The sequence below is a fragment of the Triticum aestivum genome, chromosome 2A, assembly GCF_018294505.1.
Source record: "Triticum aestivum cultivar Chinese Spring chromosome 2A, IWGSC CS RefSeq v2.1, whole genome shotgun sequence".
Classification (NCBI taxonomy): Eukaryota; Viridiplantae; Streptophyta; class Magnoliopsida; order Poales; family Poaceae; genus Triticum; species Triticum aestivum.
The window spans coordinates 207,111,408-207,132,942 of record NC_057797.1 but is presented as its reverse complement, the minus strand read 5'-3'; positions in this window follow the sequence as shown (position 1 = coordinate 207,132,942).

Here is a 21,535-nt window from a genome sequence, read left to right as displayed (position 1 = left end):
AAGGCACATTTTCACACTTGATCCAACGTCTTGGTCCTACAAAGGAGGTGATAGCGCAGCGAACTAGGCAATCGGACTATGATGCTTTATCACTTTCACTTAGCCATAGGAGTTTGACAGTGAGGCTACTTATATAGCCCCTGGTGGCGCCTGCGCTCACCAGAACTCGGGGCGCGTATGTGCCTGGTCGGGAAACGGCCCTTCGTTAATGCGGAGGAATCCTAAATATTCCGGTAAGTCATCGAGTGGTTGACCAATCTCACGCTATATCATGACAGTCAGTTTTCGGCTTTCTCTAATGAGGTGCTCGCCTGGCCGAACCGAGGCACAATCACGGTAGTTCTCCTGGTGCCGCCTTAGCCGATACAGCGGAACGTAAGGCAGCAAAACACAGGAGCCGGGCAAACCCAACATTTGACCAAAGACATGATTCGGAGCTGATGCATATAAGGCCAAACTCGCGACGCCGAACACTCCCTAAGGTGTTCAGTCTTTATGAGGGTGGGCGGGATAACGCCCTTAGTAATAAGCCCCTAGTGTCCAGGTACGTGTAAAACTCTGACATGGCCACATGCCAAAACGCCAGCCTCCTCCTTGGTTATACCAAGAAACCAGGGGATGTGTATCAACAAGAGACATTAAAAAAGGTTTACGCAGGGTCTTAATCTGAAAAGAATCCTTGGAACGGGTCCCTGCTGCACGTCTGCGCCTGTGTCTCTGTTGTGCCGTATCCTGGACGGGCGTAGCACGGTGTTCATCTGTAAAAGAGAGGAACTTAGTTGAAGAAAGATCGTGCCAAACATGAGTTATACTAAATAAACAAAGTATAAATCGAAATGGGTAAAATTGAGCTTTATAGTCTCTTGTTTTATATGCGCGGAGCCCCTAGTACAGGGGTATACGTCTATTAAGCCTTTATCAATTGTATGTTTATGCCAGACTCGTCTAGCTGTGTCCGTGGTCTTGACGACCTGTTTAGGTGCTTTGGCTAGTGAAGCCGCTTTATTGTGGGGCTGTCAAGGCAGCCACACTATCTTCCACGCGGGAGGAACACTCAGTGTTTTCCCTTTAATGAGATGATGCCTCGTGGACCGGTCATCTTAAGCATAAGAGATGCATAATGCGGTATTGCGTTAAAGCGGGCGAAAGCTTCGCGCCCCAGCAGTGCTTGATAGCTACTTGAGAATGGGGCGATGTGGAAAGTTAGCTGTTCGCGACGGAAGTTATCGGGGGAGCCGAACATAACTTCTAGCCGAAGAGAACCCATGCAGCAGGCATCCGGGCCTGGCATTACCCCTTGAAAGGAGGTTTTGCTATGGCGAATTTTTGTTGGGTCTATCCCCATGTTGCGGATTGCGTCCTGGTATAACAGGTTTAGCCCACTGCCGCCGTCCATTAGGACATTTGTAAAGTGGAGTCCGCCGACTATTGGATCTAATACCAAGGTAGTCCAGCCTGCGTTCCAGATACTTCTAGAGTAATCCTGATGGTCGAAGGTGATCAGTTTTAACAACCATTAGCGAGACTCCTTTGGGATAGGTCGTATGGCGCGTTTCTCTGGTGGCGCCATTTTGTTCGTCGCGTGAAGTAAGTTTACTGTTTTGACTTCTTGTGGGAGATCCTTTTGTTTCCTGGTGCTCTGCTTGTGGGGTTCGTCGTCGTCCTCACTTGGTGTGTCGAGCCCCTTGTGTTCGGTGTTGAGTTTGCCGGCTTGCTTGAAAACCCAACAATCTCTGTGGGTATGGTTTGTAGGCTTCCCGGAAGTACTGTGTATTTGACATATCTTGTCCAAGATTTTGTTTAAGTTGGATAGCTCGTCCCTGTTATCCTTGAGGGGCGGCTTTCTCTGATTCTGCCGCGAGCTTTTGAATCCGGCATTGACCGCCATGCTCTTTGGGCTATTTCCCTTATTCCGGCGCTGGTCCTTGCTGCGTCGGGGTTTTCCGTTTCCATCCCTAACTTCGGATGTACTTGGGTCGCTGGTGCTACATCTTGCCAACCAGCTGTCCTCTCCTGCGCAAAAGCGGGTCATGAGGCTTGTTAATGCAGCCATTGTTCTTGGCTTTTCTTGGCCGAGGTGTTTGGCGAGCCATTCGTCTCGAACGTTATACTTAAAAGCTGCTAGGGCTTCGGCATCCGGACAGTCGACTATCTGATTCTCTTTAGTAAGAAATCTATTCCAGAATTTCCAGGCTGACTCTCTGGGCTGTTGAGTTATGTGACTGAGATTGTCTGCATCCGGAGGGCGGACATAGGTCCCTTGAAAATTTGCCCGAAGAGCATCCTCAAGCTCTTCCCAACTTCCAATGGTGTTTTCGGGAAGGCTTTTAAGCCAATGCCGGGCTGGCCCTTTAAGCTTGAGGGGTAAGTATTTTATGGCGTGGACGTCATCTCCTCTGGCCATGTGTATGTGGAGGATATAATCCTCGATCCAGACCCCAGGGTCTATTGTTCTGTCGTACGCCTCTATGTTTACGGGCTTGAATCCCGCTGGAAATTCATGGTCCAGCACCTCATCGGTGAAACATAGGGGGTGTGCGGCACCCCTGTATTTGGGTGTGCCGTGATATTCGGATATTTGTTGTGTCGCATTGCTTACTATTGCTTGCTTTCTTGGCCCGTAGATAGATCTGGCTAGGCCGTCTTTTTGATGCGGATCCTTTGGTGGATCGCATGCTGGCTTGTGTGCGGTGCCGCTTGCCGCTCCATGCTGGCCATGCGGTCGTCTATCCAACCGGGTGGCTTTCCTATTTTTTGACTGCGGGGGCTCTAAGGCCTCCTCGTCAAATTCAGGCAGTAGCTTTCGCTTTGGATAGCTTTTTGTGCGGCGACTGCCACCATATTTGTCTGCGGTGTTGCGTACTTTGCTCCATCTGATTCTGAGTGCATCTTCCGCCGTTTTGAGCTTCCACTTCTGCTTTTTCAGGCTATGCGCAGTGGCGACGAGCCTTTTGTGGAGGTTCTTCTACTCCATGAGTTTATCAGGCGTAAGGTCGTCCGGACTGTTGGTTTCGCCGGGGACGGGGTGTTCGGTTTGTTTATCCAAGTTGCCCTGTTCGGACGTTTGCTCGAAGGCATGTTCATCGTCCGCCGGCTCGTCCTGCTCTATGGCTGGGTCTGTATGGCTACTGGTTCTGTCGAGGCGGGGCTTGGAGCGGCGTTTACGTCGCCGCTTTGATTGCTTTTCGAGTGAACGATCCCACGTTGCATACCTGTGTTCCTCGTCGTCGCTTCCTTTGGGTGTGTCCACCATGTATACATCATGAGATGAGGTGGCTGTCCAGTGCCTTATAGGCGTTGGTTCATGTTCATCTCCTACATCGTCGTCCATACCGTCGATGTCTTCGGAGTCAAAGTCGAGCACGTCGTTTAAATTATCGACAGTGGCTACGAAGTAGGTGGTGGGTGGGCATCGAATTTCTTCGTCATCCACATCCCAATCCTGCCGGTCATAGTCCGGCCAGGACTCTCCTGACAAAGAGAGAGACCTGAGTGAATTCAGAATGTCGCCTAAGGGCGAGTGCTGAAAGATGTCTTCGGCGGTGAACTCCATGACCGGCGCCCAATCAGATTCGATCGGTAGGGGCGCGGAGGGCTCGGAGTCTGGAGAGGAGTCCGGCACCTTGGAGTCACGGGCTTTGCAGAAGACAAGGCTAGTGTTCGGCTTGATTGCCGTAGAGATTGCAGCCCCCGAGGCGGTGTCTAACCACCCATCCTCGATTGGTGTGATCGGCTCCGAGCTAGGGGTCGGAGCGGACACAGGTGCGGCCTCCAAGGCACTGTTCGGCGGCAGAGCTAGATCATGCCCATCATGACAGTGCGGCACGCTCGGCCGTGGCTCGGATCCGTCGAAGATCAAGTCTCCGCGGATGTCGGTCGTGTAGTTCAAACTTCCAAATCTGACCTGATGGCCAGGGGCGTAGCTTTCGATCTGCTCCAGATGGCCAAGCGAATTGTTCCGCAGTGCAAAGCCGCCGAATACGAAGATCTGTCCGGGGAGAAAAGTCTCACCCTGGATCGCATCGCTGTTGATGATCGGAGAAGCCATCGGGCCTAAAAGTGACGACACAGAGGAACTCTCAATGAAATCACCAATGTCGGTGTCAAAACTGGCGGATCTCGGGTAGGGGGTCCCAAACTGTGCGTCTAGGCCGGATGGTAACACGAGGCAGGGGACACGATGTTTTACCCAGGTTCGGGCCCTCTTGATGGAGGTAAAACCCTACGTCTTGCTTGATTAATATTGATGATATGGGTAGTACAAGAGTAGATCTACCACGAGATCAGAGAGGCTAAACCCTAGAAGCTAGCCTATGGTATGATTGTTGTTCGTCCTACGGACTAAAACCCCCCGGTTTATATAGACACCGGAGAGGGCTAGGGTTACACAGAGTCGGTTACAATGGTAGGAGATCTACATATCCTTATCGCCAAGCTTGCCTTCCACGCCAAGGAAAGTCCCTTCCGGACACAGAACGAAGTCTTCAATCTTGTATCTTCATAGTCCAGGAGTCCGACCGAAGGTATAGTCCGGCTATCCGGACACCCCCTAATCCAGGACTCCCTTAGTGAGGTTGCGGCGATATAGAGCAACAACAGCTCCTTGTCGGCCGATGCGGCCACGATTGGTGCCGTGGAGAGCAAGCGCTTGAGATCCAGGAAAGCCTTATCCGCCTGGTCGTTCCATTCGAATGGTGTCGTCTTCTTCATCAGCTGATATAGGGTCAAGGCCCTCTCGCCCAGTCGGCCGAGAAACCAGCTGACCAAGGCCAAGCAGCCGGTGAACTTCTGGCATCGCGCAGCCGGGCCGGCTTGCGCATGCGTTCGATGGCCTTGGTTTTCTACGGGTTCACCTCAATGCCACGCTCCGAGACGAAGAAGCCGAGTAGCTTTCCGGCTGGGACGCCAAAAACACATTTTTCCGGGTTGAGCTTGACCTTGTACTCGCGCAAGTTGGTGAAGGTCTCCTTCAGGTCGTCGAGGAGCGTGAGGTGTTGTTTGGTATTCACCACGATGTCATCCACGTAGACGTGGATATTGCGGCCGAGTTATGGTAGCAGGCACTTCTGCATGCAGCGCTGGAAGGTGGCGCCGACGTTCTTCAAGCCGAACGACATGGTGATGTAGCAATACGCCCCAAAGGGCATGATGAAGGATGTCTTCAGGGCGTCGGCCGGGTCCAGCTTGATCTGATGATAGCCGGCGTAAGCATCCAGGAAGGACAGGAGCTCACACCCGGCAGTGGAGTCGATGACTTGGTCGATCCGCGGGAGGGCGAGTTGGTCTTTGTGGCAGGCCTTGTTTAGGATGGTGTAGTCGATACACATGCGCTAGGTCTTGTTCTTCTTCAGGACGAGGACTAGGTTGGCCAGCCACTCGAGGTGAAACACTTCCATGATGAAGCTGGCCACTAAAAGCTTGGTGAGCTCTTCACCAATGGTCCTTCTCTTCTCTTCGGAAAAATGTCGCAGGGGTTGACGGACGGGCTTGGCGTCCTTGTGGACATGGAGTTTGTGCTCAGAGTACTTCCTCGGGACACCCGACATGTACTTTGGGGTCCATGTGAAAATATCCCGAGACTCACGGACGAAGTCGACGAGCTCGCCTTCCTATTTGCTGTCGAGGCGGGTGCCCACGACAACGTACTTGCTACAGCTGGGGTCTTCTGGGTTCAGCTTCACTTTCTTGGTCTCCTTGGAGGGCTTGAATGAGGCCTCGCCGGTTGGGTCCTCGGCCGGGACGGGTGCGACCGGCGCTTCTTGGGCCAAGGCGACGATCCGGTCGAGCTGGCGCCGCTCCTCGGCTACGACCAGCGACTCGGCCAGCTTGGCGCCGTCCCGGTAGCTTCATCTTTAGGTAGGCATAGTGGGGAACTGCCATGAACTTGGCGAGCGCGGGCCGGCCCAGCAGCGCATGATACGCGCTGGATAGGTCCACCACCAAGAACCAGATCGGCTCGCGTTAGAAGTGGTTGCTGTCGCCAAACAGGACGTCGAGCCAGATCCGGCCGATCGAGGAGCAGGAGGGGCCGGGAACGATGCCGTGGAAGACCGTCCGGGTCGGCTCCAGGTCCTTGGCGTAGAGGCCGAGCTTGGTCATGGTGTCGTGGTAGAGGATGTTGATGTTGCTGCCGCCGTCGATGAGAACCTGGGAAAAGTTGCACGTGCGCCGAGGCATGATGATGGTAGGGTTGAGGACGAGGGTGTAACCACCTAGGTTCGGCATGATGGCCGCGTTGTCCTCCTGAGTCCAGGTGACCGGGCGCTCTGACCAGTGCATGTATTCCGTCTTGGCTGGGATGACGGTGTTCACCTCCTGTCGAAGGAGGCGCTCGCTGCGCTTGTCGTCGTCGAGGCTGGTGAAGACGACATAGGTTGCGTTCTGGGCCGGGTAGGCATCGTCGCGCATCGCATCGCCGGCCGGGGGCGGCGGTGGATGTGGAGGCGGCTGCCCCGCTCCCAGAGCCGGGGCCGGAGGGGGCGGGACGTCGCCCCTCATGATGCGCTTGGTGATGGCGCACTGTCGAAGCATGTGCGTGGACGGCCTCGCGCCGCTGTGGTGCTTGCAGGGAGCGTCGAGCATCTCCTGGAAACTCATGGCGGGTTGCCACGTCGTCTTGCCGGTCTGCCGGTGTTTGGCGGCGGGGTCGGCCGCGGGCGCCTGCTCGGCCTTGCGCTTGTTGTTCTGCTGGTTGTGCTGTTGCCGGCTGCCTTCGCCGGCCGGCTTCGTGGGGGGAACCGACTTTGCTTTGCTGGCTTCATCCAGCGTCATCTGGATCTTCATGGCAGAATTGGCATTTGCGTAGTTGTATGCCTTCACCATGAGCGCGGCCATGGTGGCCGGCTTGGAGCGCAAGAGCTTGTCCTTAAGGAGGGTGTAATCCCGGCACCCGTTGCTGAAGTATTGGATTGCTTGGACTTCATGGACGCCCTCGCAGCTATTCTGGAGATCGGTCCAGCGTCCGAGGTACTCGCGGCCGGTCTCCGCTGGTCCATGCACGCACATGGCGAGCTGATTGGGGCAGCTGGATCGCTTGTACGTGTCGGTGAAGTTGCGCATGAAGGCTTGCTCGAAGTCGACCCACGCATTGATGCTGCCCTCCGACAAACTGTTCAACCAGGTGCGGGCCGACCCCTCTAGCATGAGAGGCGCGTAGCACACGGTGAGGCGGCGGTGTAGTCGGTGAGCCAGTCCTCCAGCTTCATGGTGTCGTTGTACTTGGGGGTGTTGCGGGAGAGCGTGAACCCTTTAGCAAAGGGCTCACCCCGGATGCGTGGCCCGAAGCACACTAGTCCGATGGGGCCGGTCTCCTCCAGCTCTTGGGAGAGGGCGAGTCGGTCGAGGTGGTGACGAGCGTCGGTGTCGTCGATGGCGCGCGGTCCCAGTCGGTCGGCCACCACGCCGCGGGGGGCCGGGTCGCCTCCCGTCGGACGTCGGCTGGGTTGGAGTAGAGGGTCGAGTCTGCATCAGGCCTCCAAAGCCAGCTTGTCGCCCAAGCAGCCGGCGGTCGTCATGGCGGGGTCGCGTCAGGTCCGGGTGCGGCCGGAATGCGCCTCGCAGGGTGGCAAGGATGCCGTGTGCTGGAAGTCACCGGGTCCAGCAACGGGGGCGGAGCCGGATCCGGCCGGCTTGGCGAGTTGGTTGAGGCGGTGCTGCTGCGTGTTGGCTGGAGCGAGGAGGTCGTTCACCCTCTTGAGGCGGTCCTACAACTCTTCGCCTGCGAGCTGGTCCAGGCCGACCACAGCTGCCTAGGCAGCACGCATGTTCTTCACGGGAGTCTCGTAAATAGGAGGGACGGCGCCGAAGGCGCGCCTGATCGTACCGCCCGGGTCCGCACGTCAGCGACCCGACTTGGCTCGGGCGGGTCCGGCGTGAAGCCGGAGGTGGCGTTGCGCTCCAGCTGAGCGGAGTCGAGGCGGCGCTGCGTGGCAACAAGCGCCTCGGTGAGGTCCAGCAGTCACTGGCGATCCTCGTCGAGGCGAGTCCGGGACTAGGCGATGTCGGGGCGTCGATGTCGGTGCCGATGGGGATGCGAAGGATCTACATCATGGCCTGCAGGGGGCTGGGCGGGCTGGCCCGCCCCACTACGGTCCTAGCTTCAGTGGCCTTCCTCGCCGCGCTAGACGAGGAAGCGGCGCTGGTGTTGGTGACGAAAACCTCCACGCAGAGGTCCATCGCCCCGGCGGGAGCACCGCCGCCGAGGGAAAGGGGGGAGTCGGAAAAGTCAAGTACCTCGCTGGGGTACTCGTCGGCCGCAGGTGCGTCGGAGATGCGCAACGCGGCGAAGGAGGTGGCGAGTGCGTCAATGACGTCATGCACCAGCGTGACAGGCTTGTCGGAGTCAAAGAGGAGCCCCGTCTGAAGCATGATCCCGGCCAGCACCTCGAGCTGCCCCACAGTGGGTGCCAACTGTCGTGGTGGGCGCATGGCAGATGCCAAGGGATGGCTAAAGAGAGGAGGAGGCTCGAGGGCACTAGTGGGCTCCAGAGGCAAGGCCGGCATGAGCGAGCGCAGGACGCAAGACATACCCAGGTTCAGGGCTCTCCGGAGAGATAACACCCCTAGTCCTACCAAGTGTGGTTTATACGTAACAGTACAGGGTTGCTCCTAGAGCTGTATGGAGGAAGAAGGAAGGCAGGCCAAGTCTTAGGCTTCACCCTCTCCCGGTGTGGCTAGTCTGGTTTGTTGTGTGATTGCTATCGTTCTCGTCGTGTGCTACTTGCCCGTATGCATGAGGGCTTCTGGGGGGTTTTACAGGTCAACCCCCAGGGGTACAATGGTAATGTTACAAGGTTGTAGGGCCGGGTCGTTAGTGTCCAGGAACCCGGTGCTGGGACCTTCCGGGTACCAGGCCTCGCCGGGTTCCCCGGGCATGGGACCCGCCGGGTACGGGGGCACTGTTGGCCGTCTTGTAGATCGTCATGGAGTGGACGGGTTGAGTTGGCTACAGTGACGCTCCATTAGGTCGCTGCTTGCTGGCGTCATGGGTGACGATGGGTGTACTGTTGCCACGCCGGCCCTGGTCAATGGGTAGGTGGGGGGCACTGTTGCCTCGTCCGGCTGACCATAGGCATGGGCAGGATACTGTGGCTTCGGTCATCAGTTGGTGGAGACTCGTCCCATCATACAACTGGGATGGGACAGCCGCTGAGCCTTGGCCGGGTTGGGGAGCATGCCAAGGGGGGGGGCTGGCTTGTTGGAGACACCTTGAAGGTTAGGCCGGGTCGAGCGACCCGGCCAAGCGCGAGCCGTCTTGAGGGGTGATGCTGGCCCCGTTGTTTTTGAAAAGGATCCAGGTTCCGTTGCCTGCCCGGGGTTCATCCCCCCGACAATATGCATGTTGTACAAATTACAACATTGGAAATACAAGCGAATGATACTCGGCGAAATGTTCAAATGAAGCATGTGGGAGGATGGACTCGGCCTGAGGGCGGCATGATCGATGTAGAAGAGGGTTGGAGAGGAATGAGAAATAAGCAACGCCACATGGTTATACTTGAACGGCTCAAATAAACAATAAGTTGTCTCATTTCCCCCTTCCGTCTTGGTCACGGAGTAAGATACTCCCTCTGTTTTTATTTACTCTGCATATTATGTTTGACTGAAGTCAAACTTCATAAAATTTGACCATGCCCATGCCTTGCACGGAACATCAAGATCTTGTGGGAGAAAAGGATGAGCGAGGGAAGGCCTTATCTACAAATATGGAGAGGAGTGCGGGTAAATTGTCATAGTTTCCATCCTATCCGTTAGATATAGATCGAACGGCCTATATTGCAGGATGGTAGGAACACCATCATCACCAACTCTACTTTTTATGTACACTAGCAAGATGCCCGTGCATTGCACGGAACATCAAGATGCATTTGTATGAGTAGTTTATCTTGTGGGAGAAAGGGATGAATGAGGGAAGGCCTTATTTGTAAATGTGGAGAGGGGTGTGGGTATCTTTTTGCAAAATTGCCATAGTTTCCTTCCTTTCCATCAGATATAAATCGGACGGACTCTTATAAAAAATAGAGTTGGTGATGATGGTGTGCCTGCCATCCTGCAATATAGGCCGTCCGATTTATATCTGATGGATAGGAAGGAAACTATGGCAATTTTGCAAAAAAGGTACCCACACACCTCTCCACAATTGCAAATAAGGCCTTCCCTCGTTCATCATTTTCTCTCACAAGATAAACTAGTCATACAAATGCATCTTTATGTTACGTGAAACACACGGGCATCTTGCTAGTAAGAGTAGAAATATGAACATTTACAATAGCAAATATATATGATGTGAAAGTATATTCAATAATGTATCTAATGGTATTGGTTTGTAATTGTATATGTTATTACTTCTGTCTATGAACTTTGTCAAAGTTTACAAAGTTTGACTTTGAGCAAAGCTAAAATGCGGAGTAAATAAAAACATAGGGAGTACGCAGGGACTAGTATAGTTACTACTACCGGAACATGGTAAGTTGGACCCCTAAATGCGGGCACGGACCGGGCACACCTCAATTATTCTTTCAAACAGTCGGACACCTACATTTAGCACACCATCTGGCTACTTAATCAAGTGTTACTCTTCACTACTTGAAAAGGAAATGGGTGGCACCGTACCCAAGACCACCACACTTGGGGCTAGGGTAATAACTTGGTACTGTACCTAATGCGCAACATGGAGCACTGACGCTCGAATATGGCCGGGAAAGAGGGAAACCGACATGTAGGGCACACCTATCGGGACGACGTGGCGCATACTAGTCCAATGGAGGAGCTGGCCCATGACATCCTCGCCACTGGTAACCGTTCATGTGGGTCGTGGGGGGCCAGCAACGTGGCGCAGCTCCAGCACAACCTCTGGACAGGGTGGCCGCGGTGAGCGACACACTCATCGTCGCTGAACATAGTCGGTTTCAGTGTGCTGAGGGTGGCGTTAGCGCTGTGGCACGACCAACAGATCAACACTCGGCTCGTCGAGGATGCACGGGGCGCCGAAGTGTGCGCGCACCGCGATGCGTCCGTGGAGTGGTGTAGCGCGACCAACTGCATCCCCAGGACTTGAGACCATGCCGGGTCATCTTGCTTTTTCAATGACATGTGGGGTCGCATGTGAGCAAAGGGCATCTCCAACATTGCCACGACCATAGCTGACTACCCTGGCACGCCAAAAACCCTCGTCCCTCGCGCCGTCACGCGGTGCGTTCCTAGCCGGCGCCAGCTGCCCGCATTCATGTCGTCTGTCCGTATGCCGTTGTTAAGAGGCTCGGTGCCCGAGGAACAAACTCCGGTGACTTAATGATGCGCCCGGACGCTTTGGCCTCACCGGAATACGCTACTTAAAGCGGCAATGCCCAGCTAACCTCCACACCATAGCACATCGTCCTGCTACCTGGCACCACATCTGCCATGACCGCGAGCGCGAATGCTCTGTGGGAGAGCTTTGTCTTCGGGGATGAAGCTCAAGGTCGCCGCCCTCGCTCAAGGCGCCTCTTGCAACGCCATAGCGGCGTAGCCGGACGTGGACGCGACCGCACAAGCGGTGGCCACGATGGCGGCTGACGACAGGAGCACCTTCAGCCACGCATCCTACTTGCCGTCGTCCAACGTCCGGCACCGCCGAGGTCGGGGACTCCTCCGAGCATGAGTAGGGCATGGGAGGCGGCAGGGCATGGTGTGCCAACTGGCCAGTCCATCTCCCGTGTTCTACTCTTCCTCGCTGGAGTCCGCACCTTCGTCTTGAACCCCGCCCCCGTACATGGAGATCGCAGATGGAGGACGTCGTTTGCCGCCCTAGAATATCTTTAGGGTCGGGTTTCTTTTATTTTTCTGTCCTGTAAAAGTTCGAAATGTAAGTAAAATCTGTCGTGTTTGCATTCATCTTGGCCGGTGTATATGAACTTTCACAATAATATAGTATAATGTAGGAGTACTAGCAAGATGCCCGTGCATTGCACGAAACATCAAGATCTTGTGGGAGAAAAGGATGAATGAGGGAATGCCTTATCTACAAATGTGGAGACTGATAACCCACAAGTATAGGGGATTGCAACAGTTTTTGAGGGTAGAGTATTCAACCCAAATTTATTGATTTGACACAAGGGGAGCCAAAGAATATTCTCAAGTATTAACAGTTGAATTGTCAATTCAACCGCACTTGAAAGACTTAATATCTGCATCAAAGTATTTAGTAGCAAAGTAATATGATTTTGTAGTGATAGTTATGGTTTTGTAGTGATTGTAACAGTAACAACGGAAAAGTAAATAAGCAAAGATCAATATGTGAAAAGCTCATAGGCATTGGATCAGTGATGGATAATTATGTCGGATGCGATTCCTCATGCAACGGTTATAACATAGGGTGACACAGAACTAGCTCTAGTTCATCAATGTAATGTAGGCATGTATTCCGAATATAGTCATACGTGCTTATGGAAAAGAACTTGCATGACATCTTTTGTCCTACCCTCCCGTGGCAGCGGGATCCTATTGGAAACTAAGAGATATTAAGGCCTCCTTTTAATAGAGTACCAGACCAAAGCATTAACACTTAGTGAATACATGAACTCCTCAAACTATGGTCATCACCGGTAAGTATCCCGATTATTGTCACTTCGGGGTTAACGGATCTTAACACATAATAGGTGACTATAGACTTGCAAGATAGGATCAAGAACTCACATATATTCATGAAAACATAATAGGTTCAGATCTTAAATCATGGCACTCGGGCCCTAGTGACAAGAATTAAGCAGAACAAAGTCATAGCAACATCAATCTCAGAACATAATGGATACTAGGGATCAAACCCTAACAAAACTAACTCGATTACATGATAAATCTCATCCAACCCATCACCGTCCAGCAAGCCTACGGTGGAACTACTCACGCACGGCGGTGAGCATCATGAAATTGGTGATGGAGGAAGGTTGATGATGACGATGGCGACGGATTCCCCTCTCCGGAGCCCCGAATGGACTCCAGATCAGCCCTCCCATGAGAGATTAGGGCTTGGCGGCGGCTCTGTATCGTAAAACGTGATGAATCCTTCTCCTTGATTTTTTTCTCCCCGAACGCGAATATATAGAGTTGGAGTTGAGGTCGGTGGAGCACTAGGGGGCCCACGAGGCAGGGGGCACGCCCAGGGGGTAGGCGCGCCCCCACCCTCGTGGATAGGGTGTGGGCCCCTTGGCCTTGATTATTTCGCCAGTATTTTTTATATATTCCAAAAATATTGTCCGTTGATTTTTAGGTCATTCTGAGAACTTTTATTTCTACACAAAAATAACACCATGGCAATTCTGCTAAAAACAGCGTCAGTCTGGGTTAGTTCCATTCAAATCATGCAAGTTAGAGTCCCAAACAAGGGCAAAAGTGTTTGGAAAAGTAGATACGATGGAGACGTATCAACTCCCCCAAGCTTAAACCTTTGCTTGTCCTCAAGCAATTCAGTTGATGAACTAGAAGTGATAAAGAAAACCTTTTCAAACTCTGTTTGCCCTTGTTGTTGTGAATATGTAAAGACAGCATTCAAGTTTTCAGCAAAGATTATGAACTAACCATATTCACAATAACATGTAGGTCTCATGTTTACTCATATCAATGGCATAATCAACTAGCGAGCAATAATAATAAATCTCGGATGACAACACTTTCTCAAAACAATCATAATATGATATAACAAGATGGTATCTCGCTAGCCCTTTCTGAGACCGCAAAACATAAATGCAAAGCACCCAAGGGCTGAATGGAAATTGTAATTCATGGTAGAAGAGATCCAGTCACAGTCATACTCAATGTAAACTAATAGTAATTCATGCAAATGACAGCGGTGCTCTCCAACTGGTGCTTTTTCGTAAGAGGATGATGACTCAACATAAAAGTTTATAGATAGGCCCTTTGCAGAGGGAAGCAGGGATTTGTAGAGATGCCAGATCTCGATTTTGAAATAGAGATGAATAATATTTTGAGCGGTATACTTTCATAGTCAACATAACAACCGACATATCTCGATATCTTCCATGCTACACACATTATAGGCGATCCCAAGCAGAATGGTAAAGTTTATACCCCCCCCCCACCACCAACAAGCATCAATCCATGGCTTGCCCGAAACAACGGGTGCCTCCAACTAACAACAATCCTGGGGGAGTTTTGTTCGCAATTATTTTGATTTGGTTTGAGCATGGGACTGGGCATGAGTGAGGAGCGGAGTCCACTCCTCTTGAGAATAATCTGCCTAGCATGGAAGATACAGACAACCCTAGTTGATACATGAGCTATTCGAGCATACGAAACAGAATTTCATTTGAAGGTTTAGAGTTCGGCACATACAAATTTACTTGGAATGACAGATAGATACCACATATAGGAAGGTATGGTGGACTCATATGGAATAACTTTTGAGGTTTATGGAGTTGGATGCACAAGCAGTATTCCCGCTTAGTACAACTGAAGGCTAGAAAGAGACTGGGAAGCGACCAGCTAGAGAGCGACAACAGTCATGAACATGCATTAAAATTAATCAATACTGAATGCAAGCATGAGTAGGATATAATTCACCATGAACATAAATATCGTGGAGGCTATGTTGATTTTGTTTCAACTACATGCGTGAACATGTGCCAAGTCAAGCCACTCGAATCATTCAAAGGAGGATACCACCCTATCATACCACATCACAACCATTTTAATAGCATGTTGGCACGCAAGGTAAACCATTATAAACTCCTAGCTACTTAAGCATGTCATGAGCAACTATAATCTCTAATTGTCATTGCAAACATGTTTCATTCATAATAGGCTGAATCAGGAATGATGAACTAATCAAATTTACAAAAACAAGAGAGGTCGAGTTAGTACCAGCTTCTCTCATCTCAATTAGTCCATCATATATTGTCATTATTGCCTTTCACTTGCACAACCGAATAGTGTGGATAATAATAATAGTGCACGTGCATTGGACTAAGCTGGAATCTGCAAGCATTCAATTCATGGGAAAAGACAAGGTTATATGGGCTCTTTGTTAGATCAACAATAATGCTAATGAGAGCCACTCAACATTTTCATCATGGTCTTCTCCTCTCGACCCCCAAAGAAAAAGAAATAAAACTATTTACACGGGAAAACTCCCAACAAGCAAAAGAAGAACGAGAAATATTTTTGGGTTTTCTTTTTAATTATTACTACTACAAGCATGGAAAGTAAACTAGCTAAAATCTACAACTAATTTTTTTGGGTTTTTATTAAGGTTTTTCAAACACACGAGAAGAATGTTGGAAAAGAAAATAAACTAGCATGGATAGTACAATGAAAAAGTATGAGCACGGACAACCGGCATGAGTGTGTGAACATGAATGTAATGTCAGTGAGAAATACGTACTCCACCAAGCTTAGGCTTTTGGCCTAAGTTGGTCTATGCCCACGGATCAAAGCTGCCCTCTTCGGTGTATTGAGGAGGATCCTCAGGGTGCCACTGGTTAGCGATCTCCTCCGGATCCCACTAATAAATAGAGTGATGCTGAGGATCAAGTGGTGGCTCCGGTTCAGGCTCTGGAGCTGATGTCAGGCTCCGGTATGCATGAACGGCCTCCGGCAAAACAAGGTACATGCTTGAAAATATGTTGAACAAAGAGGGAGCAGGCAAGGTAATAGTCTCAAAGTAATTTTTATCAAATATCAGTCTATAGTTAAGCCTCTTCTTCTTATTTTTAACAATAAAATCATCTGCTACCATACTCTTATAATCTAGAAAAATAGGAGGCAACAACTTTTCCACTTTCTCATAATGCCTAATAGGTATATTAAAGTGTGCAGCAAGGCGCGAGGCAAAGATGCCTCCAAAGACGGGGCCCTTTCTATGGTTCAGATTTAACCGTTTAGCAACAATAGCGCCTCAACTAAAAGTGGTATCACGAAACAAAGCATGGCGCAAAATAACAATATCAGGGGCACTAAGATTTCCACTGTTCCCATGACCAATTAAGCATCTACTAGCAAATACTGCAAAGTAACGTAGAACGGGAAAATGTATGCTAGTAATTCTTGCATCAGAGACTTTCCTTGTCTCCCCTACAACAATCATATCAGTAAATCCCTCCAGATCATTACGATGTGGTTCCTCTATGCTTCCCTCAAAGGGCAACTTGCAAACCACACAAAATTCATAAAGTGACATCTCCTTATACTCATCATATAAATAAAAATCAACCGAAGGTGGCGATCTCCTAGCATGGAAATGAAAATTTTGCACAAAAATATTAGTGAGTAAGAGATACTATTCGCGCTGGTCATGAAGGAAGTCGGTGAGGCCTGCATTCTCAGCTAAATAAAAAATATCTTCATAAATCCCAGCTTCTATCAAGAACTCATCACAAGGCCATTCGCACGGCCGAACCTCCGTAGTACGAGGGAGATTATATTTGAGCTTCTTATTCTCTTCACTTTGCTTATCCTTCGAGCTTCGGCTCAAAGAGCCCCACAAAAATCTCTTCATCTTTCTCTGAAAATTTCTGAAATTTTTAGTAAGCTCAAAATAAAAGTGAACCATACTCAACAAGATTGATAGCAACTACTCCTACAAGTGCCTAGAGGCCATATCATGCATTAAAACTACTTGGGACCATATAAATTTGACATGCAACCTCAAGAATAGGGTCACCTAAGCAGCAAAAATTTGCAATAAATAAAGCACTAGAACAAAAACTAATTGGACCATTAGAGGAGTCACATACCAAAGAACAATCCCCCAAAGCATTTTTGTGAATGGAGCTTTGAGCAAGGAGATCGAAAATGGCAGCAAGATGAGCTAGAACTCGGGTTTGAGCTGGTGGGTGATTTTTTCTGGAGGAAGACGAAGTGTGTGGGTGCAAGAATAAGTGGAGGGGCCTCACGTGGGGTCCACGAGGCAGGGGGCACGCCCAGGGGGGTAGGGCACATGGTGGGTCCCCCTGGTGTGTTCTCAGTGCCAATAATTCTTAAATATTCTAGAAAAAATCATATTAAATTTTTAGGACATTTGGAGAATTTTTATTTTCAGGGTATTTTTTATTGCAAGGATAATTCAAAAAATAGACAGAAAATACTATTTTTGCTTTATTTAAACTAAATAACAGAAAGTAAAAGGAGGGTACATAGGGTTGTGCTTTCTAACTTCATCCATCTCATGCTCGTCAAAAGGAATCCACTAACAATGTTGATCGAGTCTTGTTAACAAACTCATTCCGAATCGCATGAAACCGAAGAAATTTCGAATAACACTAGGTTACCTCAACGGGGATATGCACGTCCCCAACAATAAGAATATCATATTTCTTCTTGACAATAGGAAGAGGAAATTCAAAACCTCCAATAAATAATAGTTGAAAATTTTCCAATAGAATTAATACTGTGGACTTGAGGTTGTTTCCTCGGAAAGTGTACCGTATGCTCATTACCATTAACATGGAAAGTGAAATTGCCATTGTTGCAATCAATAACAACCCCTACAGTATTCAAAAAGGGTCTACCAAGGATAATCAACATACTATCGTCCTCGGGAATATCTAGAATAACAAAGTCCGTTAAAATAGTAACGTTTGCAACCACAACAGGTACATACTCATAAATACCGACAGGTATAGCAGTTGATTTATCAGCCATTTGCAAAGATATTTTAGTAGGTGTCAACTTATTCAAATCAAGTCTATGATATAAAGAGAGAGGCATAACACTAGCACCGGCTCTGAGATCACATAAAGTAGTTTTAACATAGTTTTTTTAGTGGAGCATGATATAGTTGGTACTCCTAGATCTCCAAGTTTCTTTGGTATTCCACCCTTAAAAGTGTAGTTATTAAGCATGGTGGAAATTTCAGCTTCCGATATCATTCTTTTATTAGTAACAATATCTTTCATACTTAGCATAAGGATTCATTTTAAGCATATCAGCCAAACACATACGCAAAAAGATAGGTCTAATCATTTCAGCAAACCGCTCAAAATCCTCATCATCCTTTTTCTTGGATGGTTTAGGAGGAAAAGGCATGGGTTTCTAAACCCATGGTTCTCTTTCTTTACCATGCTTCCTAGCAACAAAGTCTCTCTTATCATAACGTTGATTCTTTGATTGTGGGTTATCAAGATGAACAGCAGGTTCAATCTCTACATCATTGTTGTTGCTAGGTTGAGCATCAACATGAACATCATCATTAACATTATCACTAGGTTCATGTTCATTACCAGATTGTGTTTCAGCATCAGAAATAGAAATATCATTGGGATTCTCAGGTGTGTCAACAACAGGTTCACTAGAAGCATGCAAAGTCATATCATTTTTCTTTTTCTTCTTCTTAGAAGAACTAGGCGCATCAACATTAATTCTCTGAGAATCTTGCTCAATTCTCTTAGGGTGGCCCTCATGATACAAAGGTTCCTGAGTCATTTTACCCCTTCTAGTCACAACTCTAACATCATTACCATTTTTCTTATTATTTAATTCATTGAGAAAATCATTCTGAGCCTTAAGTACTTGTTCTACTTGAGTAGTAACCATAGAAGCATGTTTATCAATAAGTTTAAGTTCACCTTTAACTCTAGTCATATAATCACTCAAGTGTTCAATCATATAAGCATTACGTTTGAATTATCTACCAACATAAGCATTGAAGTCTTCTTGTTTAACCATAAAGTCATCAAACTCATCCAAGCATTGGCTAGCAATTTTAGTAGACAGGATTTCACATTTATCAAATCTATAGAGAGAATTTACCTTTACTACCTATGTCGGGTTATCAAGACCATGTATTTCTTCAATGGGTGGTAAATTCTTAACATCTTCAGCTTTAATACCTTTTTCTTTCATAGATTTCTTTGACTCTTGCATATCTTCAAGACTGAGAAATAGAATACCCCTTTTCTTCGGAGTTGGCTTAGGAGTTGCTTCAGGAAGTGTCCAATAATTTTCATTACTCAACATATTATTCAATAGCAATTCAGCTTAATCAACCGTTCTTTCCCTGAAAACACAACGAGCACAACTATCCAGGTGGTCTCTGGAAGCATTAGTTAGTCCATTATAAAAGATATCAAGTATTTCATTTTTCTTGAGAGGATGATCAGGCAAAGCATTAAGTAATTGTAGAAGCCTCCCCAAGCTTGTGGGAGACTCTCTTCTTTAATTTGCACAAAATTATATATTTCCCTTATGGCAGCTTGTTTCTTATGAGCAGGGAAATTTTAGTAGAGAAGTAATAAATCATATCCTGGGGACTACGCACACAACCAGGATCAAGAGAATTAAACCATGTTTTAGCATCACCCTTTAATGAGAATGGAAACAACTTAAGGATAAAGTAATAGCGAGTTTTCTCATCATTAGTGAACAGGGTGGCTATATCATTTAATTTAGTAAGATCTGTCAGATTCATAGCCATAAGAAGGATCAGATTCAACCAAAGTAACTAACTCAGGGTCGATAGAGAAATCATAATCCTTATCGGAAATAAGGATAGGGGAAGTAGCAAAAGCAAGGTCATATTTCATTCTAGCATTCAAAGATTTTTCTTTAAGCTTAGATAATAATTTCTTAAGATCATATCTATCATTGCAAGCTAAGAAGTCTCTAGCAGTTTCTTCATCCATAATATAACCCTCAGGAACAACATGTAATTCATATCTAGGGGAGAATCTTCATGTAGCGACCAGACCTCAAACGGTCCAATCTCTGTGCTCCGGTGTCATCCCTGGATCAGTAATGCTAACACCACACAGCACTTGAAGGATTTATAACAGAGTAGCAATCACACACTTATTACATCGAGTGTCTCAATAGAGAACTTATTAAAATAAATATGGCCTAAGGCCATCTAATAACGATAACAACGGAAGGCTTAGAAGATAAGTGAGTCCATCAACTCCAACGGCATCACTGAGTATAGAACCACGACCTAAAACTCCTTAATCGTCATCTGAAAAGTCTGCAACACTAACGTTGCAGCCCGAAAACGGGTCAGCACAACTATCCAGGTGGTCTCTGGAAGCATCAGTTAGTCCATTAATGGAATGAAACAGCTATACTATACGCATATTTGGCTGGTGGAAAGCTCTATGGTTACAGTTTTGTGAAAAGTCAATTTTTCCCTACTGCAAAGGAATACATTTATTTAACTATCATGGTGGTTGTTAAACATTGAGAATGCTTAACAGCATTCTCAATCCCAATTAAACATCATTAACAAACCCGTCAAAATTAATTTTAGAGTAACATGTTGAGATTCACATGATAATCCAAGTACTAGATACTCAAGATGTCCATAACCGGGGCCACGGCTAACCATGATTAGTTTATACACTCTGCAGAGGTTTGCACACTTTTCCCCACAAGACTCGATCGCCTCCGTTTGATTTCTCGCACTACAAGGTGTTTGAGAAACGGATGACCGAGACATAGTCTTTCAGAAGCGCTAGCACCTTACGACCGGGTAGACCGTACCACCTACATCCCCTACATCTGCTAGTCTACCACTGTAAGAGTTCGCACGACTTAGTCAACTATGCTAGAGCCCATAATAGCTTGTGGCTGCACACAGAAGTTTCTAGCATGAATAATCTCGTGATCCCTTTGAGCCTGGGTGGCGGTCCAAAAGAAAATAGGCAATCCTAGAATACCCAGGTACCTCAATCCACCCAGATGTGTATTTAAGTTGCCACCTTAGATAAACCATTGATTTAAAATAAAATCTCACATCTGTCATGGATATCACTCACCCAATCCACGTCTACTAGCATAGCATAGCAATAATAAGCAACGTAGAAGTAACTCCCAAAGGTTTGAAAATAAACAGGTAATAGGTACTACCTCAACTACTTCCCAAACCCACAATTTAATTAGATCCTAATCATGCAATGTGTAAGGATTGATCTAATGCAATAAAACTAGGTAGTAGAAGGTATGATTAAAGTGTTACTTGCCTTGCTGATGATCCGGGAAACCTAGTGATTCGAAGTAACAAGCGGCGCACTCCGGGTACTCTATCGCAAACAAACAAGCATACAATAAGTACTCAACTAATGCACAGGTAAAACTCAAATAAGAGATCTAACCAGAAAGTTCAACTTAAGAACTCCGGTTGGCAAAAAGAATCAAATCGAACGAAGCAACGAAAGACAAACGGCAAAAGAAATAGGCTTCGATTACTATTCTGGATCTAGGGCAATTTTTACAGAAACAAAAACTTGCTTGAGTTGGTTAAACGGAAAGAGGGTTTCGAGACGAAACTCCAGGCGCTTGAATCGCCTGATTCCGATAAACGAGTGAAAAATTATACTAAAACGAAAATCGGATCAGAAATCGCGATCAGAAAAATCGCGGATTTAATCCGAGAAAAAGAAAAATGACGAACAGTTTAACGAACGAACGGTCGTTAACTGGATCTAAACGACGAACACGTTCGTTAGAACAAACGAACGAGCGAACGCTCGCTAATTAGCCTAAACAAAAAAAACGATCTAGAAAAACAAAATCTAAAAAAAATACCGCGGCTTTTAAAAAAACCCGAGCGGTTTTC